Raw genomic sequence first — 12,950 nt, 5'->3', positions numbered from 1 at the left:
ATTATGTTCAATTTATCAGACAAGAGAAATCACTATAGCCTAATCATTCACTTCTGTGTACCAAACCAGGAGAGTTCCCTTGCTGTCTTCTGTCAATAGTGTTACTTAGAACAGAAGTTGTTCCACTTAGGGATATCATATACAAGCACAGGTGACACTTGCTCATGCATAATTATCCTAGATGGTATGTGGTGGAACGTGTTTCCCAACTCAGGGTATTCAAGTTTTATTCCCTGTTTTCTTTTACTGCCAACTTATCAATGAACATGCCCAACACCATTGGGTTTCCGATCTTAACCAAACAACCGTTTTTCTGTAGTAGCAAGGTATAGGAACTTTCTAATTAATTCTGCCAGCATTAAACTGCAAGCAGCAAGACCAAAACTCTGAACTAGAAAGGAGTTTCCAGCCTCCTGGAGATCAGCTGTGTCACACTTACCCCTCACTACTGGTAAGTGCTCTGGAAAGGAGCCAGTTACCTACCCTTCTGGACACCTCCCAGAATTAGAGTCCAAATAGAGATAGGCAAGATTATTTTATTCTACAACACCTTACTAAAGCCTACAGTAATGATCAAACCTGTTCTTCCAGGAGGATGGCTCAGCAGTTTCGTAGACTTTGTTTTCACCAGCAGGTGTTGCTTCTGCTTCAAACTAAACATGGAGGAAAAAACAAAGATGTCAGGAAGTTAAAGCAAATCTAAAATGTCAAGCAATCGCTTGGGTTTATTGTTATTAAGGTACGTCAACTTTGCTGTGCTTTTAAGCACAGCAGATTTATAACAAAAATATTTACTTGAGCAATACAACTGGCTCGAGCACTGGATTCAGGCAGGGTTATGAGTTTGGCCCTTCTTACACCAGGAGCAGTACTGGAGGTCAGCCAAGTTTCATCAGTATCAAAAAGAAGAAGTGTTTGGCATTTCACGTCAGATAATGCATTTCTAGGCAAAAGAAATGCTTAGAAGCCTAAGTTGCCAAAACACCCCCCTCTCAATTGTTGTTTCCAGCACAGTCATTATTGTCAAGATAGGCCCACATGTTTGTATGAGAGTAAGTCCAAATCCTAACTGAAATGCAACAGTGGTAGCTATGCTACTGACTTTGTATAATTCTACATCTTGTCATTTTCAAATTTTCTTAGAAATTAGCCTCTTCTCTGACATCCAAATATTACAAAGACATGATCAATACAAATTACTTCAAAATGCAAGGCAACAAAAATCAATAAGAGAAAGATAATCTTGTATTTCTCTGCTCAAATTTTATTTTTGAGTTGTATAGCTTAATAAAGATAAATCTATAAGGATTTTTCTAACTGAAGTTACACTTAGAAAACCAAGATTTGCAAACTTTGTAAGAAAAATGAAAGGTTTATTTTAATGTTATATACACTTGTGTTTGTTTTTTTAACCTCCAGGAATATAAAAATAAGAGCTTGCTTGTTGTGACTGACAGTCTTGATAAAAAGTTTCAGATAAATTCTGGACAATTTTAATCATTAGCTGGAAGAGCTGCAAATGGATTTTTTTTTTTTGAAGTGTTCGTAATTTTTCACACATTTGAGATAGACACTATGGCTATTCACTAGCACAACTTCTAGCTTTTGCAGTATAAATAAGGATTGTCTTGTGTCTAATTTAATCAAGCATCATTTTTACCGTTTCCCACATTTTCCTCTCCAGATGCCTACAATTCCCAGTAATGGAAAGGGTAGGGTAGAGGAAAATGAGGAGAATAAAATTATGAATATAGTACAAGTAAATGGTCTTTAACTTTTCTCCAAGTCAAAAAATAAATGTTTAGATCCTCCCGCCCACCCATGAGATGCTCTTAAATGAAATCTTCTCAATTTAGTGATTTCAAAACCCCAACAATTTTAGAAGTTCATTGTCCATGATTCATGTAGTTTGTTACTGCATGTTTTTGCAATACAGTGCAGCTGAACAGGCTAATTTCAAACATGTTTCCAGTAGGCTCATTGTCTACTTTTTATGAGGCTGCATACATTTCTTAAGTGTTTTTTAATTTATCCAGTAATTACATTTTTTGTTCAAGTGGTTATGAATAAGAACACATAATGGTTTTGTTTTTAAACCAAATGTCTTTACTTCCACAAATTGAACACTTAAAAGAAAAGAAAAATAGTTCACTGACATGAATAAATTAACAGCATTTAATTTTAACATAAAAATAATTTTTTAAAAAAATCATACATTAAATCCATACTAAACAGTCCTTTGGGATATTTTTTTAAACATTCATAATCTAGAGATTGCATGTTAAGTAACTTTTTAATATCATTAAGATATGTGACTGGCTATATTAGTAAATTTATTCATTGTATCAATAAAGATAAAAAATTACCTCAGCTTTACAACAAGACACCGTGTTTCTGAAGGGAGGTACTTTTACCTAAGAGGAAAATAAACACATCAATAAAAGATCTGTTTGTAGAGAAGTAGTACATGAGGCCCACAGTTTAAGCCCAGCGAGCGATTAGACTGTGGCCTTTGAATTAGTCATCCTTGTTCACCATCGTTATCAATAAACATTGCAAGATAAATCCAGGCGGTCTGTTTATGATCACCCTAAGTATAGGAATAGCTATAGACACTCAGTGTATTTTTAATCAAAACGAGTAGCAGATTATTTTATCGTGCACAAAAGCAATACAACCACATCTCACGTGACCCCAAACCTGCCCAAGAGAGGCTGTCTGAGGTTTTTTGCGTTCTCTGGTACCTGAATATTGTCCTTTCACAATCAACGGCAGCAGGGATCATCTGCTGGGACTTCACGGAGTTTCTGTTCCTTGTCCTGGATAAAGAAAAGATGAAATACAGGCTACTGCCAGATGTGATGCCAGACCCCCCCCCAGCTGCTATTCTGCAGGAATATTGCAAATGCCCTCAGAAACAAACAGCTTCACCCCACTAAATCTGTTGATGTCCCTGGAATTTCTTAGGTGAACAAACCTCACATGGCACAGCTGCCTCAGGGTCAGGCCCTGGTGGGGTTCAGAAAAGCACGCAGGTGGCAGAGGTCAATGTCTCAACACATCTCTGAGAATTATACACCTGAAAATTCCCTGAAATTCACTTTATTTGCTCATAATGAAGACTGTGGTAACAGTGCCTATTAAGGAGTAGTTTGAGGAAAGGTTAATGACCTGGAAAGGCAATTTTGGGAAGTTTTACACACCTGGAAGATAATGTTGAAAGAAATCTTCAAACTGTTTTAGAGGACACAGATTAACTGAAGGTCGTATCATTCGCAAAGTGAAAAGAGAAGAAAAGTCCAGGTTAATAGGAGAGCCATAATTACAATTACCATGAACCATTACACTTACCCTGGTGAAGCAGGAGGAAATCTGCATACGGGGTTACAAGAAAACGCTCCTATATTTTTATCAAAAATCAGAGGAATTACCTTAGTATTTCCTCATTTTCTGGATTGTAAAAGAGAGAAGAGAGGCAGGAAAGGAAGCAGGGGCAGGCAAGAGGAGCCTAGGTAAGGTCTTCTACCGGCAAGGAAGAGCAAAGGTCATTTCTTACTATTAAGGATGAAGTAGTAGCAGGAGCAGAGTAAGAGTGGTGACCACTGGTATGAGCAAAGGAATGAACAACGAAAGGCAGGAAGGTGCCAGAGGTGCTTGACTTGTTATAAAGAGCAATATCAATAACACAGTGCCTTTACTAGTGACAGAAGCAAGGGAGTCAGGGACAAAGGATGGCTAACTTTGGTCACATTAAGTTTAAGTTGCCAGCAAACAATTCAAGAAGAAAAAAAAAATAAGGAAACTCTTTACAAGGTGGTTTTGGATGGCAGGATAAAACTAATTCAGGAGCAGAGAAGTACCCTGATTTCTTTCCCATGTCATGGTGATATTTAGATGACATTTCAGGTGTAACTGGAAGGGATGAATAAAATCATAGCCAAATGCAAACCGTTACTCTCAAGAAAATACCATGCTAAAAATAATAGTTGAAAATAGTACTAAATAAGATTAATAATTAAAGCTTTAGGCAGTCCCGTGTATGATGTCCAATCTGAAAGTCAAAATGCTATTGATGTGGTAGAAAGCTTTCACTTAAAAAAAATAATATATATATATATATATATATACACACACCACAAGGACCTTTGCAAAGCTGATGTGTAAGTGGTCGAAGTCTCCACATGGGGTGATGGCCAGCAAGGACTTACAACAAGGGAGCTGCCCAAGGAGTGTGTTTATTTTTAGTTGGAGGTAAAGAACAGTTTTGTGCATCAGCATGCCCTGCTGGTTTCTGTGAGACACAATTGTGAATTCTCATTTAAATATTCTGTAGGACTGAGGCAAACAAGCTATTTGGAAAACCAGAAAGGAGAAAACGACAACTGAAAGTACTCCAGAATAAAAGGGGAGCATGATTTAAGCAGAGCAAAATGGCAAATATTTTTTAATTGTAAATTACTTTTGAACTCAAAAGAGGAAAGAATTGTGATGTCTGCTAGATACCTTGCATTATGAATAAACATACCTGAGTTTCTAAAGGATTTAATAATCTAACATGAAGCTCCTACTAGCCCTCTAGGCAGAGAGTGGGCCTGTTGGGTCATGGTTTCATACCATCAAAGAGATAGATTTCATCTTTCAGATGTTGTTGTGCTCGCTTGGTAAGAATTCAGCTTATTAAAAGGTGTGAAATAAGATACAGGATAAAAATACTACAAGAGAAAAAAAATTAAAAGATTTAAGGCTAAAAGGCAAAGTAAATATGGAAATAACATTTGGCGAACACATTCTGAGAACAAAACTCCAAGTTTATTCATTGGAATAGATCGCAGGGTAGGTCTGGATGGGTGATGTAGCTTGATGTGCTCTGACCTTGGAAGCAGGCAGTCAGGCAACACCCCGTGCTGCACATGTGGAATGTGCAGCTTTTGGCATGGGAGCTCAAATATTAAAATTGGCCCATAAATCTGAGTACAGTTTTTAGTGTTTAAGAAATTTATTTTATCTGGATTAAAGTCCTCTTCCCCTTTGGCATTAGAAGGTGTTTATGGCTGTTAAAACAAGAATTGCAAAATATTGCCCTGAAATACATATGGATTTATCCTGCAAATCTTACACGGTTTACTCTGCAGTTCAGAATTAAAAAAAAAAAAAAAAAGAAAAGAAAAAAAGTCTGTCAGAGGCAGTATGGCCTTTTTAGAAAAAATGTGCAGGAAAAATATAAGCAAATGTCATTTTTTTTTAATTCTAAAAATCATCTTACTTTACTGTATCAGAAGAAGATAAGATAAAGGTTTTGTTATAAGCCCTGAGAAATCTTTGTTCTTTGAGTCATGTCCAAGTTCTGTTACAACAGAGGAATGAAAAATGTGGCTTATGGTCTGTGATCACTGACCACATTAGAGCCTGAACCGATGAAGCTCTCATGGGTTTCTGCTGCCAGTTTGTCTTCAGTTATCTCCTAACTCATCTCCCTTCAAATATGAATTCTTTCTTTTCTAGAAATACCCTTTCTCTTCTTGCAAATCATGTAACTGTGAATAAAAGCTCTCTGAGAGTTGACTTTAACACATCCTTGTGTAGGGCTATTTTGATTGTAGTCTGATGTAAACAATTTCACACACTGTTGAAAGAAAGAAAACCAGGATTCTTTAGAAAACAGCATCACAGTAAAATCACAGTATATGCTCAACTGAAGCGCTGCCTAACGCATTTCTATATGGATATATGGAAAGAGTTGCCACCACCTGAAAACATACAATAAACTTCTAGACAACAGCTCCAGAACTTCAGGTCTTTTAGCAATCAATGTGCAGATTCTTTGTAAGGAAGGGATCATTTTTAATATCTCATTGTACATATATCCATCACTCATACTCAAGTCATTACAGGCACTATTAAATTTGAATCGCAGTTTTTCCTCTCCTTTCCTCTAGATTTGTTTTTCTTATCATTAAAAGTATACCAAATTGTAGCACCCCAGCTTTTTGTACTTCCAGATTTCTCAGGCTAAAAAGTTAGGTTGCAAACTGCTGAAGAGAGAAACCATTGAATAAGTTTGGGACTTGAAAAGGGGCGTGCAGTTGTTCCTGCCGTATCCTGAACAAAACTGGGGTGAACAGAAACCAGTCTGAAGTAAATGCCATTGTCATGGGCTTTGCCATTTAAAGAGAGAAGCTCATCTAAAAACTAAAAAAGCTAGTGAGTCACAGGCACATTGACAAAAATGCAAAGGTTATGTCCATGCATTTCACTTTCCTCAGGCACACACATTACAGCATTTGTATTAATTTCTACATTGTTCACTTTTGATGCCTGTTCTCCCTTCTGTCCTTGCTTTCCCCCGTCCTGCTCCAAGTCTGGGAGTGTGAAAAACTAGGGAGGACCCACTGGAGGCCCATCAGTGATAATGAGATTGAATTAGAAGTGTTCTGGTTTACATTCTGTTGTTGCTCTCTTCCCTCATTAAGGCCCTTTTCTTCTGGACCCCAAGTACCAGGATTTCCTTTTGGCCACAAAGCTGTCAAGTTCACTCACAGCTCAGTTGTAAGAAATGTAAATCAGCGCAAATAGTGAATTCTAGCTAAATTCTGTCTTCAAGCCACATATAAACTGTATTTTTATAGAAAACAAAACATACGGAAGATGACGTTTGCTCTGTGAAAGATCCAAGTATTAAAATAATTCATTAGATATCTTTGATGTTCATTTTTTTTCCACTTTTAAGCATTCAGTTATCCATCAACTGCAGATAAATGTTGTGCTGAAAGCTTTTGCTGAAATTCAGAGAATGAATAAAAGAATTAGAGGCACAGCATTTCCACAGATGCCTTGTGTTGACATTCCCATTTCCAAGCCTTGTTAAATGAAACAATTCATTTCTCTGTGATTTTAAGGTTTCACGGGCCCTAACCTTAAAAAGGAATTACAGAGGAAATCCTATTTTACTAGGATTTTTACAAGGATACTATTTTACACTCCTACTATTAACAACTTAAAAGATCAGTCTTAGAAGAAATTATACTCATAGGTAATAAAATATTTCAACTGCTTTTGATTTGATTACTCAGGAAACTAGCCATGGCTTGAAATGTTTGTTTAACAGGAACCTATCTTTCAGACTGCTGGACAAGCTTAGAGATATCTGTTCATCCTTCTGTTTTTCTGCAGGCCAGCAAATGCTGCTTTACTGTTTTTTTGAATTTTTCTGACAGAAACCACTCATCTCAGGAAGAAACTGAAATGGCTGTCCTTGCATGCCATGTGATAAAATGATTTTTACAGTAATATTTACTGTTTTCTTGCACACAGACTGAAGCCTCTTGGCCTCACTTAAGACATACAACAAAACTAATACCTGCATATCATCTCAGTTAACAATTTTTGCTGAAATTCCTTTGACTGAGATTTTATGCAGAAGAGCATTCAAAATGCGAATGGGTTTGCAAAACCAGATGGAAGGAGTAACATCGACCTGGTTATGACAGCAGCAGGCTTTCTGGCCCAAAGCAGGAATTGTCCTTGCCTTCTTGTTCTTTACCATCCACTGCCTGCTTGGACTAAGAGCAGTTCATATTAGAAACCTTATTTTCTGAAGGCTGTAGATGATTTTGTTCTCGTCTAATCCGGGATGACCTTCGGTTTCCTGGCACATGGATACAACTTGGGCAAAGATCAGCTCTGCTGATTTAAACAAACCCTTCCAGTTATATTAGGAAACAAGTAGTAGCTGCACTCACTGATTATTTTGCATTTATGCCGGCTTTTTGGGTACAGCCTTATTCTGAGATTAGGGTGGTTTTTTTTTAGTTAGAGGTATAGCAAATGTTGCTAACAGAGATTTTTTAAGACGATTGACAAAGCTACAAGTCAGGCACACAGCAGTGTCTAAATTCTGTTCTAGAACTCCAAGCTAATACAGTATTTGACAAAACACATTTGGTGTTCCAAATTCATACTTGGAAGAAACATTTTTGGGTAAAATCTAAACTAAAATCACAGCTGTTCAGCTTGAGGAAAATGAGAAAGTTAATCATGCTACTGAATCTCTATTTTGTCTTTTAATGTTAACCCAGGATGATGGACTGTATGAATGCATGCAAGTCATTATTTTGTTGCTGTTTAGCACAGCAGACAAAGAAAGTCTTTACTAACATCCAACAGGACACAGACCCCCTGAGTTGCAGGGTGAGCAAATTCCCAGTCTTTGGATCTCTCCTCAGGGTATTAAGAACATGGAAGAGGGCAAAATTGAAGAAAGGAATTGGGAGCGTAAGAGCTGGGTAACATTTAAAGCATTATCCCTAATTCCCTTCACGGTTTTAGGGCAGTCAGTTGGCTTCTGAATGTCTGTCTGTAATATAGGCCCAGTATTTCAGGTAATTCTTGCAGATTTTAAACAAAGAATTACATCAGCGCTGTAAAAAGTTATTCCAGAACACTATTTTTGAAGTAATGATACCATGTATGTGCCAAAATCCAGTTTGCAACTTCAGAGCCAGGAGTCCATCAGTTCCATCCGTTTGCAGACGCTGTGTCTACAGCGTCACGCTTGCTTCTGCCGCAGGCTAATACCTCAGGTCAAACTCTGTCATCACGCCCGCTGCCGGGATGCTGCTGTGTACTTTGGCTCCAGCCTGGGGTCAGCCAGCGATCTCCCTATCAAGGACGTTCTGGCGCAGGGTGGGAATCAATACTCAAGCCCTGCCTCTTGGCAGCAAGGACAGAAGTCCCCGGAGAGCATGTAAGCAGGCATTCAGGAGGTACCAAAAGCAACAGAATTCCTTTAAGTTCAGTTTTCAAATACAATACAAGCTGTGGCACTTTAGCCTGTACACAAATGTTGCAGCCCAACAGCTGGGAAATCACTTTGGCACTGTTTGTGTCAATAAACACAAAGCAATCAGGAGATGTATTCCGTAACCATTCTGATGTCCCACCTTACTTCAGGAGAACCCACGTTTACCAAAGCACTTGTAACCTCGCTGCAGAGTCCTGGCGGTCTGTTTAGACAAGGCACAACAGCCCAGGTCGGACGTACTGTACGTATCAAACCCAGTATTTGGTCAACAACATTCCTTCAGATCAAGTTTCGTTAAGTAGTGGTCAGCTAGTCGGGCCGTGCAGAACTAAGTCCCGAACTGTGCTACCAGAACAGTTCCTGTCTCCTATAATTACCTCTACTTGGAGATGGCTGCCAAATTCTTCCCAGTGGACATATGGTCTCAGCAGGTAGGAACAGGCTGAAAGTGCTTTTCTTGCACTGACGTCAGTGGGGGAAGTATGACTGAATTCAGCTCCCACGAAAATTAAATATTACCTGACTAGTGCCTCCTTTTCAAGAGAACAGTAGCTTGGCCTGCTTCTTTCTACAGCTTCCTGAGAGATCCTGATACTTTTTCTTCCAAATAGGAAGTGTCTTCACAGTTAATTAGAAGATAATACCAGTCAGCTTCTGCTAATTATTTGTATTTTCACTTAACGCTTATAAATCTACTTGTTCAGGTATTATTACAAGCTAATATTTGTCTTGTAAGATGCATTACTCATTACAATTAGCAAGTAGAAATAGATTAGTCATGTGCAAACAATCTCATAAATGAAGTATTTATGCCCCCTTTGGGGATGGAAAGGAAGGTAATTTGAGCCCTTTATGATTATCAAGGGAAACCCGAGTTGTCTCCTCTATACACATCATTGTTTCAGGATTTCTTCTGGGGCAAACTAACTGGATGTGGGCTTCCTTTAAAGTCCAGCAGCACTACTAGAAGCTGTGTTAGTGATTTAATGAAAACCATCAGGTGTTACCTTTTCTTAGGACTGCCAGTCTGCATTGTTCAACTGAAAGTCATTTTTTTTTCTTCCAAAAATCTTTTCAGTTAATGTGTCTGCTTTTCCTGAGGCTGGAAGAAGCCTTCTCTGCACTTGTATGAAACTAGCAGCGAACAAGACCTTTATCCAGACTTAGTGCTCCTATTACCCCTCACTGAGAAAGGGAGGCTGAAGGCTACAGACCTGGCTTGAAATGATTCAGACTGGGATGTCACCGAAAGCTGTGTGAGTGTGTGACCAGTGGCTTGCAGCTGAGCAGGCAGCTCCCTGTAAGACTGCTCTCAAAAAAATCCAAGCTGTGGTCAAGAGCTTCCAGAAGCACCTTCCAAGGTAAGGGCTGTGCAATGAACTGGTTGAACATGTTAGTCCCTGGTATACCTACAGGAAGCATGAAAGGAATGGGTCAATAGAAGCCTATTGCTTTTTATTCCATTCTCCATTGGCTTTTCTTTATGTCACTTCTTCCTTTCCAATTTAATTAGCCACTCAAAAAGCTCTCTTGTTTGTGTGTGGCCAACGTATCCTAAAAAGTAATTTTAAAAACAGACTAAGTCAATACTCGAGACCATTTACAGATTAAAAACCCTAAGTCATTTCACAAAAGTGAATTTAACAGCTGCATTAACCTAATACCTCCTTCGCTACTTATGCCACTTTCTTGCATGGGGCACAGCTAAGTGCACTACTACTGATAGTGCAACACGTCAGTCTGTTCCTCCTCATGTTTTGTTTTCTTTTTTTCCCTCTTTGCTATTCCTCATTTCCCCTAGTATTTGGAAAAAAAAAATGAAAAAAAAAAAAAAACACAAACAACTCACATCTCTTCCCAAAGGAAACATTTTCTCCACATGAAGAAGTTGTCAAGCTTCCTGGAAAGGTATCGGGAGCAGGGAAAAAAAGGAATATGTGTTGCTGTGTTTAGCGCAATTACAGAAATAGGTCACATATTGTTTCTGAAAGAAATGGATCACCAGAATACAGCCCCCCCCAACTCATCCCGGTCTCCCTCTCGCCACCCCCGTACACAGAGCTTGAAGCATTCCAATATCCTTGCCAAATTCCCTCACAAATACTTTAATTCTTTACGTGCATGTCTCATTCCATCTGTTCCACATGCTCTTTATGCCATTTACATTCATTGGCAGAGGCTGTGAGATGACACCACACGTTATAAATTTGCCGTGTTTTAAAGTGGCTTAGGTACACCGAAAGGGAAAAGCAGAGCAGCTCAAGGTCTGCTCTTTTCTCCTAGAGACCTGGGTTAATTCAGCTGCAGGGCAAACTGCACGTGAGTGTCACCAGCAGGTTTTCAGATCAGTACGGCTGTGGCTGTGAAACGTGCTACATTATGACTTCAGGTTCAAAAAAAAAAAAAAAAAAAAAAAAAAAGGCAATCCTCTGCAGGATTTATGAAGTGACTGCATGTATAAGAGATTCTGTGCCCAAACAAACAACAAAGAAAAGGCAAGCGTGATGTAAAAGGGGACTAAAAGAAAGCCGTGCTCAGTGGGAAAGGCAGTGCGCTTAGGCATGTGTGCTTGTGAAGCAAATGCTATTGGTCTGATCCTTTGCCACAGGGGCACACCACAAAAATGGGCCCACAAACTCTGAGTCTTCAGCCTTTGCCTTCGGGAAATACGTGGTTGGTTTGGGGGTTTTGCAGTATGGTCACTCCAGCCCACAATGAGCCCTAAGTCTGTCGGTGAATGCAGAGGGGCCATCTGTTGGACACAGATTTAAGAGTAGTTTCCAGGATAAGAACAGGAAAAGAAAAAGCTCTTCAGGTTTCGACACAGGGACAACCAAAACACAGATCAGCTGCGTGCTTGGCCATGTGCCTTAAACTCCTTGAACAAGTTATATGAAAACCTCAAGCCATAAAATTTCACTGAAGTGCCGGACGCCAAACCTTTTCTTTCACCTGCATAAGAGCAGCTCAGATAAAAGAAACTCCCACTTAAAGGACACAGAAGAGTCCAGTGGAGATTCAACTCAAAAGCACCACAGAAGCTGAAGCTCAGAAGTGGCCAGGCTCATGGAAGGCAGCCGCAAGGCATCTGCCAGTCCCCTGCACACCCAAATGTTGGTGTATCCTACTGCACAGAGAGATGCTTCCTGGCCACCACAATACAAGGCCAGGTGCTAGAAATCAGCGTTAGAAGCATCCATTTCTCAGACCATTGTGCAATCCAATTGCTTCACTACTATTATTAAGTTGTTGTGAAAATACATATTATTATCTCATCTGAGGTCAGTCTGCAGTTCTTACAGCTTACTTACCTGGCCAGACAGATTCCTCAACCTTTACCTCTCCATTTTTTCACATTCCTTTCCTCATCTAATTTTTCCTGTGCGCTCTACCCAACACCTTGTTATCTTCCACCCCATCTCTCTCTTTTTTCCCTGCCTGTTATTACTACATTGGCTTTAATGCTTTCCCGCTCCCATTTGTTGCCAAGCTATAGTTTTCAGCCGCTGTGAAAACATTTGATTCATACACTTCATTGTTTCTCCTGTAAAGGAATCATCATCTAAAATAACCTGCACATGCTTGAGTAAAAGCAGTAAAGGAGAGACTGCCATCCCATGCTTGCTCTCAGTTTGACATCTTGTTGGCTGTTACATAGCAAACGAGAAATAAGAAAGACAAACAACTGCCAGTGTCTTGAATGGGGAAAGAGCTTGAGATAGTTTTTTCAGCGTGGCATTGGATTTGGGATGCAGTTTTTTTCATGTCAAGGAAGAATAAAGGCTAGATTCTGCGTTATCCAAACACGTGCCCCATACAGATGTGCCAAGTCAATGTAGAACAGTGTGTCTTTGATTCAGGACCACTTCACACCTTCCTGCTAAGAAGAGCAGAGAAGAATCAAGAGCTTGAGGTGTTGGCATCATACTTAGTTGGTTTGGTCTACACCTGAGAGCTACCAGACAAGTTAATCTGACAGGAAAAGCACTGAGGGCTAGATTTACAAGGAACTAAGGCTGATGCATGAGCCTATCTGAAAGAAGGCACTCTTCTTCCAGAAAGGTGTCCACAGGCATGTGTTCAGGACATTCAATCATGAAGAAAGTTTGATTCCTCAGCAAGGCAGTCACAGAAGATAACGTGCTGCTGA

This window comes from Aythya marila (genome assembly GCF_965140915.1).
Source record: "Aythya marila genome assembly, chromosome: 17".
NCBI lineage: Eukaryota > Metazoa > Chordata > Aves > Anseriformes > Anatidae > Aythya > Aythya marila.
This window is presented reverse-complemented; position numbering follows the sequence as displayed.